At 43.0% G+C, this 21,692-nt stretch overlaps 1 long non-coding RNA gene across 2 annotated transcripts; it reads left to right on the plus strand.

The window, feature by feature from the left end:
* The first annotated feature begins 8,077 nt into the window (after positions 1–8,077).
* Positions 8,078–19,577, plus strand: LOC134560899 (uncharacterized). Of its 2 annotated transcripts, XR_010082823.1 has the most exons (3): positions 8,188–8,628; positions 13,821–15,275; positions 17,279–19,577. It is a non-coding gene; the product is annotated as an uncharacterized LOC134560899 (long non-coding RNA). The 2 variants fall into 2 exon arrangements; XR_010082822.1 differs by lacking the exon at positions 17,279–19,577 and having other exon boundaries at positions 8,078–8,628; positions 13,821–17,261.
* Positions 19,578–21,692: the final 2,115 nt, after the last annotated feature.

Raw genomic sequence — 21,692 nt, forward strand, 5'->3', positions numbered from 1 at the left:
GATACTTTCACCAGGTTCTTCTCTGTTCTCCATTATTTCCATCTTCAAAGAGAAAATTCCTACATCAAACAACTATTCCATGAAAGGATTAGAAAAGTTTTGTGTACCAAGGATAACACCTGGGACTGCAGGCAAAACTTGTCCAAAATTGTGGATTTCTTGTTTCAAACCATAGAAGTTTCATGTTCCTTCTTAATTCTTGAGATTTCCTCTCCATCAGCAATTTCCCATCAATGCAGCTCCCATGGTTTTTCTTCACTGAGCTTTCACCACCAATTTTTGCTTGAAAATATTTCTATAGCTTGTTTCCTCTGAAAAATGCCTTTTCTTCTGAAATAAATCAAAGATGTAGCAACAATGAATGAAGAATATTGTACGAGGTGCCCAAGTGGGATTATATTTTTGTTTCATTATTTTATGTAAAAAGCATGACACAAACTTTTATTTTCTTGGATCACAGGAAATCCTTTGTGTTTTGAAGCAGAAACATTTCTGTCAGAATATGTTGAGATTTGGGGAACAGCAAACATTGATTTCCCCTCCCTGCCAAAGAGATGCAACTTTTTGGCATCTTTGGCAAAAATTTCAACCTTTTTTCCTCTAAACAATTTTCTTCTCATTTTTCCTCACTTCCACTCTTGGAGTGGCATTGGAATGAACTTCCCAGTGCCAGTGGAACTCTTGAAGTCCTCACGGAAGAGCTGGTCAGGCCTCAGTGAGAGTTCATTGGAATCTTTACCAAGGAACACGAGAAGAGAACAGCTTCAAAAACATCCATGTGCAATTACGAAATGAGAACGTGCTTCTCTGAGATAAATCCCTTATTCCAATAAATCCTTCATTCCAATAAACGCTCTGCTTCCAATATTCCCTTCTTTGATCAGCTGAGGCGTTGCAGGAGAAGGCAGAGGAATTGACAGTGCTGGTAGTGTGGAAAAAGGGATGAGAGCATGGATTGTGGTCCTTTGACCTCCTTTGGAAGCGATCCTTCATTCCTTCTCCCCACCACACGGCCTGGGCTTCAGGACTGCTCAACACTGAGTGACTTCCCAGATGTGAGACCTCAGCATTGACGTGTCCAGGCCAGAGCAAGGAACTTGAGGGGAAAAACGAAGGCACTGGAAAAAGCAGAACACCTCCGGAATTACCCGCACCACATCCCGGCGCGGCGGCAGTTGGGTCCGGGTGGGAAACGTTCCACCCTCCAGCCAAATCCTGACTCAGCCTGTCCCCATCTTTGTGAGCCAAACCTAATCAGATCAACCTGAAATTGCTGAAATTGGGGAAGCTGGAGGAATTCCAGCCAGGATCACTCTGGATAGTCTCAACACCCCCTGCACTGTTAGAGATTTCCAGTCAAGGTATGTCGGGGTCCAGCACAGCGTTGACACGGAATGGTTCAAGGATGGAGAAAGCCGGTGCTAGAAAATGGAATAAAGATTCTTCAAATCCTTAAAAAACTGTGGTTTTTCCCTCCCATCTGGATTAAAACCTTAGACTGAGTGTAAGTCTGAGACCTCCCCAAAAACACGACCCTGGAGTTAATTTTAGACAGGTTTGCAGGATGTGCTTCCTTAGTAGAAGCAGAACTTCCTCAGTGTGAGCAGAACTCATGGGAAATGTAAAACTCACCCCTGGGAGGAATAATCCATTTGTATCATAAATGTGAATGAACCAGGTGATGCCACCTTTTAATTTGAGCCGTGCAGGTGTCAGTGTCCATATTTTCACCAAAGAATTCCAAACAATTCTTGGAATTCCAATTCTAAAGTACTCCAAGATCTCTATTTAATTTTAGAGATTTCTTATTTCATCCACAGCTTTGCAGCTTTCTACCCTCCTTACAACCAAAAAAATTTTCTAATTTTTCTCACTCTTTCTGTAGCAAAGTACATCTTTTACAAGTTTTTTTCCAATGTGTGGAAGCTCAGCTAGGAAGTTCATTTTTTTTTTTTAACTCCCTCACACTTTTGGTGTATTGATATTGAGGAGACAATTTTTGCCTGACCTATTCTGCCTGAGAAAGTTCAATTTGGCTTTTCATGCTCAGCCAGAAGAACCAGGTGAAGGCAGAGCACGTGAACACCAGAACCCTTCTAGTTTGTGGTTTAAGATAAACTTGGAACGGCCCTACCGTAAATCCAGGGAGCTTTTGCTGGTGGAATTGTAATCCGAAAAGAAAATTGATGTATGGAAATCATATTACCGCTGCCTTTCACACGCACGTTCTCAACGCTCTTTTATTTCAGCGTTTTTAACTCTTGACCTCATGGCAAATTTATCCCTCATTTAATACTTAAGATGTTTAGACCATTAGGTAAAAACAGCATTGTTATTTAGGTTACGTGTTGGAAGTCACAGCGCCTGGAAAGAATTCCACTTTGTGGTTTCCAGGCTGACTCCAGAAAATTAGAATTGCAGCAAGGCCATCCACGGAGCTCAATTTAAAGCAAAAAATCCCAACCCCAAATCCAGACTGAAGCAAACCTGAGCAGTACAAAGGTTTCAAATATTTTGCTTCACTTCATCAACATTTGTTATTTCCTAAAGGAAACCAGACAGGTTAATTGTGCAAAACACGTGTGGCTACACAGATATTTCACACATAAACGTGTGTACAAGTGCACGTGTGTGTACATATTAATTTTTCCCCTGTTCCTCTTCATATCAGGCTTCACCACATGGCACTGAAGCCATCATTTAATGTGGAATTCTGGAGCTAATGGAATGTGGAGAATGAGCTCTTGCTTTCCTACTGGTCACCAGGCTCCCCTTTAACTGCTGGGGGAACACCAAACCTGTAAACAGGTCTGTGACCATAGAAACCCCTAGATCAACTTGTCACTCTCATCACAGTGAAGTAATTGGCTTCATTTTTTTCTTTTTTTTTCTGTACATTTGACAGGAAAAATGCCTGGCACGTGTGTTCAGATTTATATATTGTCCAAACCTACGTATCAGGGTTCAAAATTTGGAATGGAGCTCACAAATCAGGTCGTTTCTCCTAGTGGGAAATGCCAATTTTTTTCTCCATCCAGGCTTTAGCAGCTCATTGAAATCCAAGTAGAATTCAGAGAAAAAAATTCATTTATCAGTGAAGTTTTCCATTCATTCCTGTTTCAGGGCTGCATTCACAGATGTGCTTCCCACTCTTATGGACTTTTTCCCGTTCACTTTCCTGGCTCTCTGTACACAGATCGTGCCCTTATCCAGCTGAGTTTTGAGGATATTCTTCATTAATCCAGCTATAATTTCCCTTTGTCCAACTTGTGACTGTCCATCCTCGTGCTGCACCTTGGAGTAGCTGCATCTCCTCCAACAACCACATTTCTGTAGTGGAAATCTGACTCAAATAAACCTAAATTGCTAAACCCAAGCTATTTGGTTTATTAATATTTGATAGAAATAACTTCCTTTTCCTCCCCTTGCTTCTGTCATAGCTGCCAGAGATTTTTGCATCCCTTGACACTTTTGCCTTCATGTTTGATACATCACAAGAGATGCACCAAGACAGAGTAGGAATATGATCCACTCTGCACCAAAAAAAAACCCTCAAATCTGATTTTCCATTGCTGTCCCTAGAACGACTCTTTTTTACCAGCTGTCATTTTGTTCCCAGTTTCTTAACCCTCACCCAATCCTCCAACTTTCCCAAATTTGATGATGCTCCAGTCTCCATGCCTTGCTCAAAGGTAGTCTTCCTATTTAATACAAAAATATAACTGCTTGTCTTCCAACTTCATCAATATCTGCATGTTTCTGCCTCTTTTATTTTATTTTCATGCTTATTATGCACACAATCATCTTCCTTCCTTCCATAACTGAATATTCAGCTTTACTTTTGATGCCTCAAAAAAGAAAAAAAAAGGTCTTAGTTTTAGTTTAACAAGCTGGAAGTTGGTCTGAATGCCATGGAAAGCTCCACTGATTCCTGCAGGCTGTGAGTTAAAGTTCACATTTAGAGCTCTCATGATAACGTATTGATCAACATTTCTTCAACCTCATTATCACCACAGGCCTGATCAGTTATTTATTATCATTAATGTCTGCGGTTCAACAGTGGAGCTACGTGACCACAGACGAGATCCAGGCCCTGGAGTGACCTGTGGAAAAGCAAAGTAAGGGGCAGACTTTGCCCTGGAGAGGTGATGAACCCAGCAGAGGGCTCAGACAATGAAATAGTGACTTTTCCCAGTGTTTGCAAAATCAGATTTACAGCCAGGGATTTGCCTGGTTCCCCGTGTACCTTGAGTATTCCCTGTTCCAACAGAAATCCTCATTTGTTATTTACATAAATGAAGAGATGCCCAATTAGAAAAGGCTCCACTGAAGACTTGATGCCAGTAGAAATTCCATGTTCATTCCCAGGATATCTCCCCCTGACACACTGACCAAAGAGCAGGTCCTTGGATCTTTTACAGCCCGTGGATGTTGTGCTCAGGCATAGCAGAATTAGGGAATAGCCACGGATTTGCCCAATTTCCTACTTTGGAATGGGATGGAGTGCATCCACCACCACCAATATTTTTGATAGAACTCCACCAGGTACCAAGGGGGACCAGAATTGCTGATTTCAATGGAAATGTCCAAATTAAATCTCTGATGAACACAACCTCCCCATCCTGGGGATCTGCTTGGAGTCCCAGCTTTCCATTTGTCTGGTTTGCCACCCAAAATCCAGAGCTGCCCAGAAAAGCAGCACCAGCCTGGCCCTCTCAGAGAGGAGGCTTTGCTCCAGAGACAAAATTTCCTCCCTGGTGATCGTGTTGCAAGCAAGTTCTGCCTCAGAGGCTCAGGGCACAAAGAACAAAAAGGGATTTGAGCAGCCAGGTGGTGGGAGAAGGGAAGTGGAGGGAGGAGGGGGCTGGAATGGGAAAGTGCAGAAACAGTTTTAAATATTTGGAATCTGCAATTGTATTTCCCCCCTTCCCCTCCCAGAACTTCATTTTTTTTTTTTTTGAGCCCAGATTAACTATTCCCCCTACAATGCTTTTTCATAAAGGGATCAAGCCCATTGTTTATAGAATTTGCTAATAACAGCCTCAGTCTCTCTGTCACAGCAGAGTGATTCAATTACAAGACTGGACAATAAAAGCTCAATAAAGAGACTCAAATCCTTATTAAATTCTTTTTTTAATTATTATTAAAAAAAAAAAAAAAAAAAGGAAGAAAAACGAGCAGGCTAGGATTGCCAGATCGGGAATTTGCGTGGAGCAGAAGAATGATATGATCTCTCTGAGTAGCACGGTGCAAATTAAAAGAGGTTTAGCGTTAAGTGCTCATGGCACAAAAGCAATTTTAAGTACCTGCAATCAGCTTAGGGTGGCTAAGCCTAAATATGTACAAATCGAGTAAGAGGCAATATCCCTGGCAGTACCACGCGGGGCTCCCGCCGAGGAGCGCTCCAGCCTCTCGAGGGTCCCACCACGGCTCCCTGGGGTGGCAGTGGGAGTGGGACGGGCTGTGCGGGGCTTGTGGGCCACCTAGTGTCCTGCTGGTGGCTAGAGCAAGGGTTTGCTCCTCACTCCTGGTGGGACAGGTTGGAAAGCAAAATATCAAAAAAGAAAAACCAAAAAAACTCCACTGGAAGCGCCTAAGATCAAGTTTTGAGCGACTTGATCTGGCAAAAAAAAGTCCCTGCCTATGGCAGAAGGGTTGGGCTTGATGATATTTAAAAGCCCCAAATCATTCTGTGATTCTGTAATTAAAAAAAAAAAGGAAACAACAACAACAAGAAAACCCCAATTCAGTCGCCTCTGTTGGCACAAAATGGGACAACAAAGAGAGCCAGGGTTCGCTGCACCTCGCTCTTGTCTGCTGCTTCTCTTGGAGACTCCTTCATGGAATTTGGTATCTACTGAAACCCTTCCTCCTTTGGGAAATCCATCATTTCCCTTGCTGGCCTTCTCCATTTCTTGTCACCTTTGCTACACAGAGCTTGGGATTGTGAGGGGGTTGGGGATTTTGTTGTTGTTGTTGTTGCTTTTTCCAGCCTGGCAGAATTAAGCTTTACAATTATAGAATGGTTTGGGTTGGAAGGGACCGTAAAATTCATCTTGGGATACCCTCCACCATCCCAGGGTGCTGCAAGCCCTGTCCAGCCTGGCCTTGGACACTTCACAGCTGCTCTGGGCACCCTGTGCCCTCACAGGGAAAAATTCCTTCCCAATCTCCCACTCTCAGTCTCCTCTCTTTCTCTCTAAAGCCATTCCCTGTGTGCTGTCCCTCCCTCCCTTGTCCAAAGTCCCTCTCCAGGTCTCTTGGAGCCCCTTCAGGCCCTGGAAGGTGCTCTAAGTTCTCCCTGGAGCTTCTCTTCTTTTGAAGAGAAAGCTTCAAAAGATGAGAAAGCTTCTTCGTTTTGTTGAAAAAAACATTTTTCAAAGCCTTAAAACCTCTCCACCATGAGAAAACTTTGTCTTGTGGAAGCCAAGAGAACCAGTGACTCAGACTCATCCTAATCTCGAATTTTTGGCAAAGAGTGGGAATTTTCTTGGGAATTTGACTCTTCAAAGGCAGGTTGTGATCTCCAGGCTTTGCTCACAATTCCTCTGATTTCTTCCAGCCCCTGTTGGATTCATCTCCATCCCATTCTCATTCCCTGCTTTGCCACTGGCACGGCACTAAAACCTGATTTGTGACAGAGGACAAGGAATTTACAGGGGAGGATTTGGAGGTGTGTGAGGTGGCTCCTGCTTTCAGCTGTTTTTTAGCTGGTTTTCTGGCATCCAGCAGGGAACCATCCCAACAGGACCACTCCATGATCCTAAGACTTTTTCCTCAAGGTCTGTATTGACAAGAGTCCGAAGTTATAAACTGGGAAGGGTTGGGTTTAAATTAGACATCAAAAAGAAGAATTCTTTCTGTGATGAGGATGGTGAGGCACTGGAACAGGTTGTCCAGAAAGGTTTTGGGTGCCCCATCAGTGGAAGTGCCTAAAATCAGGTTTGGAGCAATTTGGTCGGGCAAAAAAATTTCCTGTCTATGGCAGAAGGGTTGGGCTTGACAATATTTAAAAGTCCCAAATCATTCTGTGATTTTATAATTAACAAACAAACAAACCCCAAACACGACACTGGGAACTGGTCCCAGCTGAATCCACCACTGGATGAGGAAGCAGAGCCAGGCAGAGAACAGCAAAGCTGCAGAGCCCTCCCTGATAAGATAAATAATGAGGAGAACCTGACACTGCTGCTGGGCTTTGGGAGGGAGATCATCACCCAAAATTTACTCTGCTGCCGCAGACCCCTCTGTGGGATTCATCCATCCTTAGCTAATTGCCCAAAATAGATGGGATGAGCGCCCTCCTGAGTGACCTTTCCCTGATAAAAGCAGGAAACCTGGCTTAGGGCAGGGCTCACATCTGAAATGGCTGCAGTTAAGGGAGATTAATTCTGCCCTCAGCGCTCGAGCGGAGTTAATCAGCGCGGCTCTGGCTGGCGGCTCTGTGAAGACACGTGCAGCATTCACCCCATTTTTGGGTGGTGATTTGTGGTTGCTGGGATAAACTGTGCTCCCAAGAGGGGTAAAGGAGCTCATCAGAAAGGTGCTTCCTAAAGAATGGAGCAGAATGAGCACAGGATTTTAATGAACACAGGGGCCCAGAGATTTCTCAAGAGCTGCGCTTGTGTCCCAGCTTTATTATGCTGTGAAATGTTGGGTGTCCCCAGTTTTTAGAGATAAAATGGGGATGTTCATTCCTGATACAGCTATAACCACTTGGTTTGGGGTTTGCCATTTAAAATTTAAACATTGAGTTGTATCCTGGATGGAATATTGAAGACTTAGAGCAGAATAAGCTCTCTCAAAGTACCCAAATCTGCTCACGGTTCATGGAACCACAGAATCAGAATATCCTGATTGGTAGGAGACCCACAGGGATCATCAAGGGCCTCTCCTGGCCCTGCACAGACACCCCAACAATTCCACCCTGCTCCTCCTCAGGGACTGTGTCCAAATGCTCCCGGAATTCCGGCAGCCCTGGAAATGTGACAGTTCCGTGAGGAGCTGATGAAAACCCTTCTCCCAATATTCATTCCTCCCCAGCTTGGACTGAACTCCCAATTTTTAGGTGGCCGCCCATAAAAAAGTGAAGTTTTTGCCTTTCAAGATGAGGAATTACCTGAACCTCTTACTTTTCTTTCCCAGTTTAAGAAATGTTTAGAAAGGACGGTAACGGTGAGGCAAAGGTAGAAGTTCACCCCCATTAAATAAATATAAATTATACAGACTGATCAAATCCAGCCCGCTGCTTTGGACAATATGAATTTTCCCATAGAAACTCCTCCAAGGTGGAATGAATTTCCAGGCTCTGACAGACACGCAGTTTTTAATTAAGAGCAAAGCATTTATTAGAACGGATGAGAGCACTAAATCTGACCAAAATGCCTTTGAAGCTCCCCAGCCCCCCTGCCTGATTCCACGGGACCTCCCCCTCCCCGCAACGCTGCCGTGGCTTTATATTTCACAGCATCCATAACACGGATTTATCAAAGGTCCCCATGGCAACGCCCGGGCCATGCGAGACAAATACGGGGCCGAGCCTGGAAACGGCACAAAACAAACCGAAATCGCCGCGTTCCCAGCCGGGCTGCAGCCCCGGATTCCGGTGGATCCGTTATTAATCCTGCAGTGGGTATTACCTAAGCTGAGGCGGGAAGGCAGCAGGGGGATATCAGGGTGGGACGGGCCCAGGAGTGGGATTGGTGGGAATTCCGGGAATGGTGGGCTCCCGGTGTTTGGGCTGGCTGGGTTTCCATGGCAGTAAGGGCTGTTGATTCCCGGGTTGGGTACTGAGTCTTGGTTCCTTGGATTTGGGGAGGGGGTTATTCCCGTTTGCTTGGGAATTCCAGGACTTCTATGTGTATCATGTTGTCACATGTGTATTATTGTACATACATCATACATATATTGTACATGTATTGTCATATGTGTGTCACATGCATCATCTTATATGAACCTGAACTTGCTAACAGCAAATGTAAATATATACATATAAGAAATTGCACGTATTTATAAAATGTAGAAACAAATTTTATAGGACTATTAATGCTAATATTAATGTAGTTAATATTAAATAGTATTAACTACACTGATTATACATGATGAATGACTGATACATCAATATGTATATTATAGAAAATAAGTATTTTTATAATAGAATAGAGTAGAATATACAAGATACAATATATGTTATCTTGTATCTTGTATCTTGTATCTTGTATCTTGTATCTTGTATCTTATATCTTATATCTTATTTCTTATTTCTTATTTCTTATATCTTATATCTTATATCTTATATCTTATATCTTATATCTTATATCTTATATCTTATATCTTATATCTTATACAATACATATATTATATACATATAAATATATAAATACATATTGAATGTACACATATGTATGTGTAAAATATGTGTGTCACATATATAATAATGCCTATAAAATACAAGATATCTATATCAAATGAGACACTCAGAATCGCAAATCTCCACCCTGACAATGAAAAGCATTTTCAGAAGTAATTGAGAACTTAAAAATACCTCAAACCTCCTTTATTTACAGTATTTAAAGTCATTCTTTTGGAGGTGCCCAACCACAGTTGACTTTACTTTTATTTTTGCTTTGTTTTCCTCATTTTGGAAAACGGGGCAAAATTAATTTAGGAATTTATTTCTGAGAAAGAAAAAAAAAAAATCCAGCAGGTGAAAGAATTCAGAACACTTTTTGCTCTCTATTCTTGTCTAATTTGAGGTTTTTTCCACATTGCACACGCAGCCCAGCACACGCACACAAATCCAGGTGATAAAAACCCAAGGGACTGCCAGGTTCAAAGTGAATTTCTCAGTAATTAAGATAAGCCAGAATAAAAACGGCTGATGAAACCTTACCTTTCTCCCTTTTATTGCGCATTATCTTCCTGCTTAATGATCCAGTAGCCTCCTGTATTTAAATGCTGATAGCCATACCCAGACAGCAGCAGAATTCCTTAGAAAATCAGAGTTTATTGTGCAGAAGTTGCTCCCAGGAGTATTTTCTCCCCATAGTTCAAAGGCTGTTCTAAAGACAGAACAGTCCATTTCTTCTGGTGGTTTTTTGTTTTGGTTTTTTTTTGTTTTGGGGTGTTTTTTTGGTGGTTTTTTTTTGTTTGTTTGTTTGTTTGTTTGTTTTGTTTGTTTGTTTTTTTTTGGTTTGGTTTTTTGTTGTTGTTGTTGTTGTTGTTGTTGCTGTTGTTGTTGTTGTTTGTTTGGGGTTTTGGGGTGATTTTTTGTGTTTTGGGGGTTTTTTTTGGTTTGGTTTGGTTTGGTTTGGTTTGGTTTGGTTTGGTTTGGTTTGGTTTGGTTTGGTTTGGTTTGGTTTGGTTTGGTTTGGTTTGGTTTGGTTTTTTTGTGTTCCTGAAAGGTTTTCCAGTGTTAATCGTCTTTAGAAGATCCCTCTGAGATGGGAACATTATCCTGATTTTACTAATGGGAAGCCAATAAATAGATCGAGATTAATGTGAAAATATCCAATTATTTTGGTGCCCAGGCTGAGCTTGGAATTCCTGCTTTGGCAAAAGTTTGAGCATTTTTACCTTATTAATCTACTTCCAACTTTATCTGCCTTGAAAATAAATTCTTTCTCGGAGCTCCTCATTTGCACTCGGGAGAAAAAAGCACATTCAGAGGTGCTTCATCTCAAATGTCATGGATGAGTACCTTGGGATAAGAAAAATTGCCCTCTGAAACAGATTAATCCCAGATTATTCATTTATTTGAGCCAGTTTCCCTTGGTTTGCAGTTGGGAGTGCTCCATACTTCACTAAGACACTGAAAATTAAGGATTTCATGGACCTGGGGGTGATGATCTGGTTCATCAGCCCTTCTGTCTGTCAGAATTCCTAAATTCAAGTCCCAACACATGAAAACTTGGATTTCTGACATTAGCACTGAAAAAAAAAATCTCAACCTTCTTTATTGGAAGTTCATTTTGTTTTATCTTTTTCTTTGTGAGAGAATCATCAGCAAATCATTGTGCTGGAAGTTAAATAAAATAATAAAGGGGTGAGAAAGGGATACAGGGAAAAATCCTACCTCAGTGGAAAAGAGTGAAATGGATTTTAATATTTAATGTGGTTAATATTTAATATTTCCCTCTCCTTGGTGCTGTGCATGGGTTTATTCACCTCCTTTTCCACACACCCACATTGTTAGCCGTGGGTGGGGAGATTTTGCTCTCATGGATTCTGAGCTGAAGATCTCATTTCACAGACACACAAACACGGGGTTTCCCTTCCCTTCCCTTCCCTTCCCTTCCCTTCCCTTCCCTTCCCTTCCCTTCCCTTCCCTTCCCTTCCCTTCCCTTCCCTTCCCTTCCCTTCCCTTCCCTTCCCTTCCCTTCCCTTCCCTTCCCTTCCCTTCCCTTCCCTTCCCTTCCCTTCCCTTCCCTTCCCTTCCCTTCCCTTCCCTTCCCTTCCCTTCCCTTCCCTTCCCTTCCCTTCCCTTCCCTTCCCTTCCCTTCCCTTCCCTTCCCTTCCCTTCCCTTCCCTTCCCTTCCCTTCCCTTCCCTTCCCTTCCCTTCCCTTCCCTTCCCTCCCAGTTTTCCATGAGTTTTCCACTGGCACAATTACACAGTTAATTGATTTGCTCATTAGGGTCACATCTCAGAGAATGGGATTACTCTTGAGGACATGGAATGGTTGGAGTAGTTCCGAGACATTTTATAGACTAAAACTACTCCCCTAGAAAAGCCCTAAATGTCTCCTTCTGACCAGATAAAACACAAAGAAAATGCTTGTACACACAGATATTAACAAATATATCAACCTACCAGAAATGAGATTATTTTCAAAGAATGTAGAGTCATAGAGATCATCAATAAAACCTCTAAAACCTTGCTGTGCACTGGTTAAATAAAGTTTCATTTGGGGGAAAACAAGGGTGGGAGTGAAGGCTTCAGTGAATTCAGTGTTGGCCACCCCATTTCAGGAAAAAGAGGTGAACCAACCTACCAGAGTTAGAGGAAAACAACGGGAAGGGTCAGAATTCCAGCTGAAACTGCCCAGGAGGGAATTGCACTTCAGTATTCCCAAAACACGAGTTTAATAAACACAGCACTTAGAGAAATTAATAAGGTTTTTTTCTATGCAATATCTTTAATCGTCCTAAAATTCCAAATATTTTTCAGATGTTACTCATGAAATAGCAAGGGTCCTTGTCATTCCAATTATAAGTTGTTTCCAAAAATGCCATGACTTCAAGAAAAACCCTCCAGAACCACTTTTTCCCTAATTTCACAACTCCTTTCCTACCAGAAGGAACACTGACCACCTCAGCTTTCCAGGGAATAACTTGCAGGTGTTCAGACTTAGGGAAATGTGGGTTGAGAAAGGAGATGTCCCAAAACCCCAGGATACGGAATCCTTAATTCAAATTCTTAATTTCAGGTTCTCTGGAGAATTGCATCCATAATATTCCCGACCTAATGAATAAACGAGATTTATTAATGCACTCATCGTTTTTATCCTTTTCCCAATAAATCTGTGCCTCGGACTTCACTACTGGTTGCTTCCTTGAAAAAAATTAATGATGGGAGGAATTTGGCTGCGGGGTTTGGTTGTAAAAGTTTTACTGTATTTTAAATCCAGAGCCTCCTGACAGCTGGGATGGTGGAATTCACCCTCGGACAGGGTATTGCTTTCCTGGCATGCTGGAGCTGATTAAATTATTTTCATATTATTCTAAATGAGTCTTGGAGAGTCTGGAGGAGGGTTGGATGTTTCTGTGGTGCCATAAACTCAGACACCTGCCAAGCAGCTGGGAAATTTGGGGAATTCTGGGGCAGTTTTTGTTGAGTACAAGGTGAGAAAAATGACTGGGGCAGACAGAGTGTTAAGAATTCCTCAATAATTCACTTTTTATTATTAATTCAGTTCATGACCTGCGAACAAGCTCCATGTCAACATCAGGGTGGAATTTTCACCTGATGGAGAGAAAAGGGACCCTGGAGGGGAAACATTCATGAGGGCACCAAGGGGATCCCAGGGATGGAGCAGCTCTGCTGGGAGGAAAGGCTGGGAGAGCGGGGATTGTTCAGCTGGGGAGGAGAAGTTTGGGGTGACCTCACTGTGGCCTTCCAGGACCTGAAGGAATCAACAGGGAAGATGGAGAAAGATAATTTCTAAGGGATGGAGTGACAAGACAACAGGGAATGGCTTCCCCTGCCAGACGGCACGGCTGGGTGGGATATTGGGAAGGAATTGTTCCCTGGGAGGGTGGGCAGGCCCTGGAATGGATTTCCCAGAGAAGCTGTGGCTGCCCCTGGATCCCTGCAAGTGTCCAAGGCCAGGCTGGATGGGGCTTGGAGCACCCTGGGATGGTGGAAGGTGTCCCTGCCCACGGCAGTTTGTAAGTTTGGAAAGAGAGGATCTTCCAGGTCTCTTCTAACCCAAACCATCCTCTGATTCCATGGGTTTTTTTCCTTCAGTAAATCCTGGATAAAACCTGGGGTGTGAGGGGTGTGTACGGCCAAACGAATCATTTCCACCAGCCCACACGAGGCTGCACCATTTGTTTGTTTTCCTGCTCCTTCCCCCATTTTGCAGGAGCTGAGGCGCAAACATGGAGGTGTTTGCCCAGGAATCACTGGCACATCTGGAAAGTCGCTGACCTCTGGGAATGAAGGTTCCTTACTCCAAAAATATATCTGTGAATTGGGAAGTGCAGCTCAAAGCAAATGAAGCCTTTTCTGTGAGCTCCCCAAAGGCAGAAGCTCACAGAAAACCCAGACTTTTGAACGTAAATTTTTATTTTTCAATTTTTCCTCTCATTCTTTTTTCAGCTTTGCACAACCTCTGGAGATTTGGATCTGCCAAGCTTCACACAGCTCTGCTTAATTCTTGCTCAAGGAAGGAAGGAGTCTTCTGACTGGGAGTTGGATCCTAAAATTCTTCCTTGGGAAGGGTTCCCACTTCCGAGGGCTCCGTTGGCTGATGGGATTTGATTAATCCCCCTCTAATGAGGAAGTGCAGCAGCTGAGATGAAAGGCTGAGCCCTCGCTGGGACAAGGTATGAACTAATAAGCCAAGCTCAGCTCATATGGAGAGCCAGGCATTCCCGGCGGGGATTGGAACCAACCTGACTTTGGTGTTTTGATCAAAACTGTGCCAAAAAAAATAAAAATAATTTTAAAAAATCCCCGCAGGGTCCAAAACCTAAAGCAAAAAGTCAGCAATGCTACCACCTGTCTGTTCACTGCTGGTACTATTGGATATTCAGAGGCAAAAACCTGCCAAATTTACCCCAAATTTCACTGACCCGCAGAACTGGGAGTCGTTTACCTGTTTGCAGTGGGCAGAAAATATCTTGGGATACACTCCTGATGCTGGAGAAATCCATCCAGTGTTTAAAACTGCACGGAGAGATGGGAATGTGAAAGGGAGGAATATGGGCTGAGTGGGTTTGGGATAAACCCTCTGAATAATGAGATTTGCCGGGCTGCAGAACTGAATTTCAAGAAAAATCAATCCACTCAAACGAGAAATTTAAAACTACCCCCAAACCACCCAGCAGAGAACATGCTGTACATCCTTGGCTTATGGATATAAATCCTTTGGAGTGGCTTTTTCCAGGATTTGGAATGGAAGAGAAATATTTTGCTGTTGATGTTATGTGAGGCTACAGACTTTGTAATGATGGTGGTGCCCTCATGGAATAAACCAGGCTTCACCCCAAGGAATTTCCTTCCTCAGACATCAATTAAACACAGTTTTTAGGCATGACTTTTCCTTTATGTAACATTCCTAAACCTATCCCTAATTAACAAAGTATGCAGGAGGACTTGATTGAGGGATCAGAGCTTAAAGCAGGGCTACTCTTAAATTAGACAGGATGGGAGAGTGGGGAACCACGGCACAGAGGGCTGGAAGTCTGAGATGCCAGGGATGACACAAGGGGGGACAAACGGAATTTGCTCCGGAGCCAATTCCACAAGTGACTGACAGGCAAAAGAGACAGTTTGAACCACACTGGAACAAGCTGCTGCCAATTAGCTGGGAAGCCTTGACGTGCCATTTTGTGATGTTGGTATTTTTCTTCGCACGGAGAGATGGATCCGTGGAAAATTCCATTGGTTAAGATTCTCATTTTCCTCTCAGGGTGAATTACTGGTTGCAGATCAGTGTTCCTGTGACAGCGAGCTGCTTTGCCAGGAGTTTCTCCCAGGAATGTAAATTAAAGTGCTGAACTGCATCGCACTGGGTTTGGGAATGGCATCCAAATGAACTGTCTGGGGCAGGTATCAAATCTCACTTAAAATCAGGGAACCAGAGAACCACGGAATGGTTGGAAGGGACCCTCAGGATCATCTCATCCCACCCCTGCCATGGGCAGGGACACCTCCCACTGTCCCAGGGTGCTCCAAGCCCTGTCCAGCCTGGCCTTGGACACTTCCAGGGATCCAGGGGCAGCCAGCTGCTCTGGGAAGCTGTTCTGGGGCCTCCCCACCCTCCCAGGGAAGAATTCCTTCCCAATATCCCATCTAAATTCGCTCTAAATCCACTCTCTCTCACTTTGAAGCCATTTCCCATTGCCCTCCCTATAATTTAGTTCATTAATCCTGCTGCAGAGGAGCTCTAGAGGAACTGAGCTCTCAATCCCTGCTTTCCAGTGAAATCCCAAAGGTTGAAGGTCTTAACCTGAACTCTCAAAGCCCACAAACCAAGAATGATGGGGATGGATTTTATCCCGATATATCAGAGATTACCTCCTCCCAGGGCAACTCTGCTTTTGTTCCTGACCTCAGAGGGGAGCGAGCCAAGAAGTGACTCAGATCTCCCACTGGCAGCCCTCCCCAGCATCCAGAGCGAGGTTTATCCTGGATAAAAGTGGAAATGCCTACACTGAATCCGTACTAGAGCAGATGGATTGTCTGAGAATTCACTGATGGTTGTAGGTGTCAGGCCCCAGCCTAGGATTCCTTCTGGAACGTTGTCTACTACTGGATTGCCCAAACAAGCCTTTTACATCACAATGTTGATATATTTTCCCCATCTACAGGTGGGAGAAAGAAGTTTCCTCAACCCCTATAGCCAGTGACTGTCCTGCATTCCTTGAAATCCGTGAGGAACCCTCAGATTTCCATGAAAAAATGCCCAATTTGTTTTCATATTTGGTCTTAAATATTTGGTCTTAAATATTTGGTCTTAAAAGCTGCAATAGTGTTGATGCTGCTTTGCCCTTCTGAGATGTCACCTTTGTCTGTGGGGGTGAATGTCCCCCTCTACTCCTCCAGGTGAGATCCCACCTGGAGTGACTTGTCCAGATCTGGAGCCTAGCATCCAAAGGAACTCTTGGAGCGAGTCCAGAGCAGGCCATGGAGATGTTCCAAGGGCTGGAGCCAGGCTGGGAGAGCTGGGAATGTTCCCCTGGAGAGGAGAAGGCTCCAGGGAGAGCTCAGAGCCCCTGGCAGGGCCTGAAGGGGCTCCAGGAGAGCTGCAGAGGGACTGGGGACAAGGGCTGGAGGGACAGGACACAGGGAATGGCTCCCACTGCCAGAGGGCAGGGCTGGGTGGGAGATTGGGAAGGGATTCCTGGCTGGGAGGGTGGGGAGGGGCTGGGCTGGGATTCCCAGAGCAGCTGTGGCTGCCCCTGGATCCCTGGAATGTCCAAGGCCAGGCTGGACCGGGCTTGGATCACCCTGGGACAGTGGAATTTGTCCCTGCCAATCCAGGATGTGGAACAGGATGGGCTCTCAGGTGCCTCCCAGCCCAAACCCTTCTGGAATTCTGCAGAATTCCAGAACTCCTGGGACAGGAAGTTGTTTTCCCTTCCATCAGTTGGAGCAGGGCCGCCCGCCAGGTGTGGGGTTGCAGCTCTGGGGGCACCAGCCCGTCCCACACTTTGCTGATCCTCTTGGTGTTTTGGGAGACATTCAGAACCATTCCATGGAAAAATCAAGGGATTTTAGGAAACCAGCACCTAAAGGAATTATCTCCTGCAAGAGCAGCTCCAAGCTGCTGTTTCTAATGAGGGTAAGTCCTACCTGTCTATAAAACTGCCTCAAAATTAAACATTTTCCACTTCTGAAAGACAGTTTTTACCACCAAAACTTCATATTCTGTGAGAGGTCTCCAGATTTTGGCATTATTTCCACATGAAAGCCCATTTTGAAACACCAGAATTTCCTCCTTGATGGTCACATTTATTTAGCAATGTGCTTACTCTTTTTTTGGGGTCATTGCTTCTGTGAAATGTTGACATTTGCTTTTTTTTTTTTTTTTTTTTTTTTTTTTTACAAAGTTGTCCAGGAACGATCACAAGTTCCATAGAATCACCAAGACCTAAAGCTTTAAAAATCCAGATACTGAGAAGTTTAAGCCTTGCAATAACATTTCCAGGTTTGGCAATGCAGACAATGTCATAATTTCCTCACGGCTCATTTTTAACCTTTTCTTTGAGTCACAATAAATGTTCCCGCATTTTTTCGTGTCTGGTTTTATGTTATAGGAATAACCTGGGCATTCCAGTCTCTGTGGACTCCATTGATTAATCTGGCTGAATTCTTCCACCTCGGGCATTGACTCATCCTGGTTTTTCCTGACTTCCATAATCCCTGGTTCCTGACATTTAGATTTGTGTCACAGCAGCCTGGATTCATTTTTTTATGGGCCCTTTTCCTTTGTTGTGGCACCCTTGGGCACAGCAAATCTTGAACTCAGAGTTGGTGTGGAAAAAGCCACACAAGTTCCCGATGATATTCATTAAATTAGGGCAGGGTTTTAATTCTTAAGGCTCTGGACTACACCTGACACCTTATTGCAAAAAAACCCCAAAAATCCCAAAAGATGAACATAAACACACTCTGGATTCATTTCCCTTAATTCATGTCTCTAAAGCTTAAAGAATGTCTTTAATCCATAATTAATCCAAGTGGAGGAGTTCTAGGTAAAGACAGAAACTTTCAAAAGATGATTCCATGTATTTCAAGGTTATTTCAGGGAGCTGAGGCGTTCTCCCCTAATTTTTGCCTTCCAGTAGCTGAAGGGAACCTACAGGAAAGACAGAGAGAGATTATTCACAGAGACCTGGAGGGACGGGACACAGGGGAATGGCTTTAAGGTGGAAGAGAGTAGAGTTAGATGGGATTTTGGGAAGGAAGTGCTGCCCTCAGTTTTCCCTTCCCAAAATCCCAGCCCCTGAGCTCACACCCAGGCTCACTCAGCTCTCTGCACACAGCAGCCACACAAAACAAATCCTTCTCCTGCTGCACACCAAGGACAGCTGGCACAAGTTCTCAGGCCCCAGAGCACAACCAGCGGTGGCTGCAGGAGAAAACAAGAAGGATGGGACTGCATCACCTGCAGCTGGCATTGGACAATCCCACCCCAAAGTGCCAATGGACCCAAACTGATCCAAGGGGGAGGCCTGGGCAGCGTTTGTCCATTTGGGGCCCATTTTGGGCCCCCCTTGGGTGCAGCCCTGGCCAGGCTCTTGTGCTGCCCAAGGTGTGTCCTTCAAGGGCTTTGAATAAATCTCTGCTTTATTCTCCAGCTCTGCCCAGTCTCTGCTCCAGCTCAGCCTTCCCAGTTCCCTGTGAGGGTGGGGAGGCCCTGGCACAGAATTCCCAGAGCAGCCCTGGATCCCTGGAAGTGTCCCAGGCCAGGCTGGAATAACCTGGGATAGTGGAAGGTGTCCCTGCCCATGGAAAGAGATTATTTTTTACCTTGTGGTAGCTTCTAAAATATGATTTTCTTTCGAATAAACCAGGGCACGTCTGTACTTATAATTGTGAGAGCTCCTCAGCAAAGTGGAATCCATTCTGTTCTTTTTCTGTTCTGTAAATCCAGTATATTCCATTGAAACAAAAGTTCTGGACCGAAATACCAATTTTCAAGAGAAAAATCATTGTCTTTTAATCAATTTTAGATTTTTTTTGCCTGTCTTCCCCCTCTTTTTTTTAATTTTTTTTTCTCTCTTAGCTTTCTATTTTAAACTTATTAAATATATCCCAAAATGGGGTTTTAATATTCCTGGCCATCTTTCCATGTCCAGATTGCTTCCAGCAATGGATTTGACTGTGTAAGGAACAGCAGATTCCTGTTTTGCCTGTCACTAAAAAATGCCTCATTGATACAGGAAAAGAAAATTATTAAAATGGTTTTTTAAAACCCCCTGCCTTTCCTTCTGCTGAATTCTTTTCCAGAGCTTCCTCGCCTGTTTTCCATGCATTCCAGGAGCCTATCTCTCTCTAGTGATTACAGGTGAATTATGGGCCAATATCCCATGGAATATAATAAAATTTTGATAAACTTAGGCAAGATAAAGCTCCCACTTCGTGTCTTTAGACCTCCACGTCTGAACTTTCAGTCCTGGTGCCAGAGTGGGAAGGATGATTGTGGCTGGCTTTTTGCTCTGTGAACACGATAAGCAGAATTATTAATCAAGGCCGTATCTCTGTTATTAATTATCCGTATCCTCCTTTCATCGGGGAATTATTCTTACTCAATTATTTTTCGTCTCCTCTGGATTCACCAGATGGGTTTGGCAAGAGGAAAATTCTTTTTTTTTTCTTTTTTTCTTTTTATTTTCTTTTTTTTTCTTTTTTCTTTTTCTTTTTTTTCTTTTTTTCTTTTTTTTCTTTTTTCTTTTTTCTTTTTCTTATTTTTTCTTTTTTTTTCTTTTTTCTTTTTCTTTTTTTTCTTTTTTTCTTTTTTCTTTTTTCTTTTTCTTTTTTTTCTTTTTTTCTTTTTTTCTTTTTTCTTTTTCTTTTTTTTCTTTTTTCTTTTTTTCTTTTTTCTTTTTTCTTTTTTTTTTTTTTTTTTTTTTTTCTTTTTTTTTTTTTTTTTTTCTTTTTTCAACCTGATTTATCTTATCACTTCCCAGGGGGTTTTACTCAAATCTGCTGAGCCTGCACCAGGAGGAATTCAGATGCCAGCTCACCTGCAGCGTGCCTTCCCCCAAAGTGCTTTAATCCCAGGAATTATCTTTCCCTGGGAGGCAATTCCTTCGCATCCCTAGAAATAATTCAGCGTCAGGTATCCAAACTCAAACAGTGTCAACAGAGGCAAGTTCAGCTGGAAAAGTTACGATCCACTTGAGCAACTCTCAGCACTGATTAGTGCGTATTTATGAGCGAGGTTTGCAGGAATTCCTGCTGGACAAAAGCTCCCTTTGCCCGCATGGAAAAGGCCCTGGAATATCCCAGGCAGATGCATCATTTTTATGACTTTGTGGGGGACTTTTTTGGGGTTTTTTTACAGAGCTTTGCAGTAATTTAGACCGTTTATTCCACGGCCTCCATTTCACCTTGTAAATCTGGTTGTAAATATGGAAGCGGCCACACACAGCAAAACCTAAAAGAAGCAGAGGAACGGCTGAAATTCAGCCTTTAAGGGCTTGCAAAAGATGGATTGCCTTCATATTCCTGAGGGAAAATGAGCTGTTGTCTGGTTTTGCTGGGATTTCGAGGGAATTTACAATTTAAGTACTGGACTGAGGCACTACGGCAGGAAAAATATCCAAACTGGAGATGCTTAAAATTATTTCTAAATTTAGATCACAGTTGTGATCCGAAAAAAGATCAGATTTAAGCTAAAAGCCTCCAGAATTTTCAGTGAAACTTTGCAAAAACATCTGAAGAGAAAAGACAAATTCACAATGAATTAAAAGTACATTTTTGAGGGGTAACAACAGAAACTTTTTCATTTGAATATCGAAATGATTGGTGAGTAGAGTAAAAAAGGAGACAAAAGTGGGCTCTAATTAGAAGTAATTAGCACAGCGTCTGTTTTGTTAGTGAAAGGTTTTTTGCATATCCATAGGGATTAAGGAAAACCTCAATCTGCTGTTGTTTTGGAATTCCCTGTGGAAGGGAGTGGAAGATGAACCTCGATCTGATGTTCTCTAATGGGCTTGGAAAGCAAAATCCCTGGAGTTTTTATCCTCATCAACAATTTTTGGGGATCCTTTTCATTGATCCCAGGCATTATCGTCTAAAAATCAGACTCTGTTCTCAGTTGTATTAATATGAAATATTTAATTTAAATTAAAGCACTGAGCTGCTCTTTTAAAGAACAGTAGTAGAAGATGGAGATGCCAAATCACTCACAAACGGGTTACGTTTTCCATGTTTTGGCAGAATTAAAGGGGCCAATTTAGATTTTATTTATTCTGATTTTCAGCTGCTTATTTGACTCTTTTCTATACCAAAATCCTCAGTATTATCCAGCGCCTCAGTGGCAATTCAAGAGGTGTTCAAATACTTTGGAGAGTTTATCCCTTGACTTCTTTTTTCCTAAAGGACAAGACTTTATCCTCTTTCCAGTCCCTTTGGACAGAACTTGGGAATTTCAGAGGGATGGGATCACTTTGCTGCAATTCCCAATTCCCAATTCCTTCCATGTATGGTTTTCTCCATGACTTTGTCATCAAATTCCTCGGTCTCACAAAGCCAAGAGGTGAACAAGGGGTAGGAAGGAAAAAAATTGACTCACAAAAAGAAAATATCAGCCACACTGCTTAAGAATTTCCCAAATGAAAGTCACCAGTGAGATTTTGAGGTTTTGTTGGGTTGGTTTGAGGGTTTGGGGGATTTTTTTAGATGTTCTATTTTTTAAAAAACCTTTTTCTTCAAACCGATTTTCTCATCATTAATTATAAATTTAATGGGGACCATGGAATAAAAATGCTCTTGAGAGTGAGATTTAGAGGTGAG

This window comes from Prinia subflava, chromosome 1 (genome assembly GCF_021018805.1).
Source record: "Prinia subflava isolate CZ2003 ecotype Zambia chromosome 1, Cam_Psub_1.2, whole genome shotgun sequence".
NCBI lineage: Eukaryota > Metazoa > Chordata > Aves > Passeriformes > Cisticolidae > Prinia > Prinia subflava.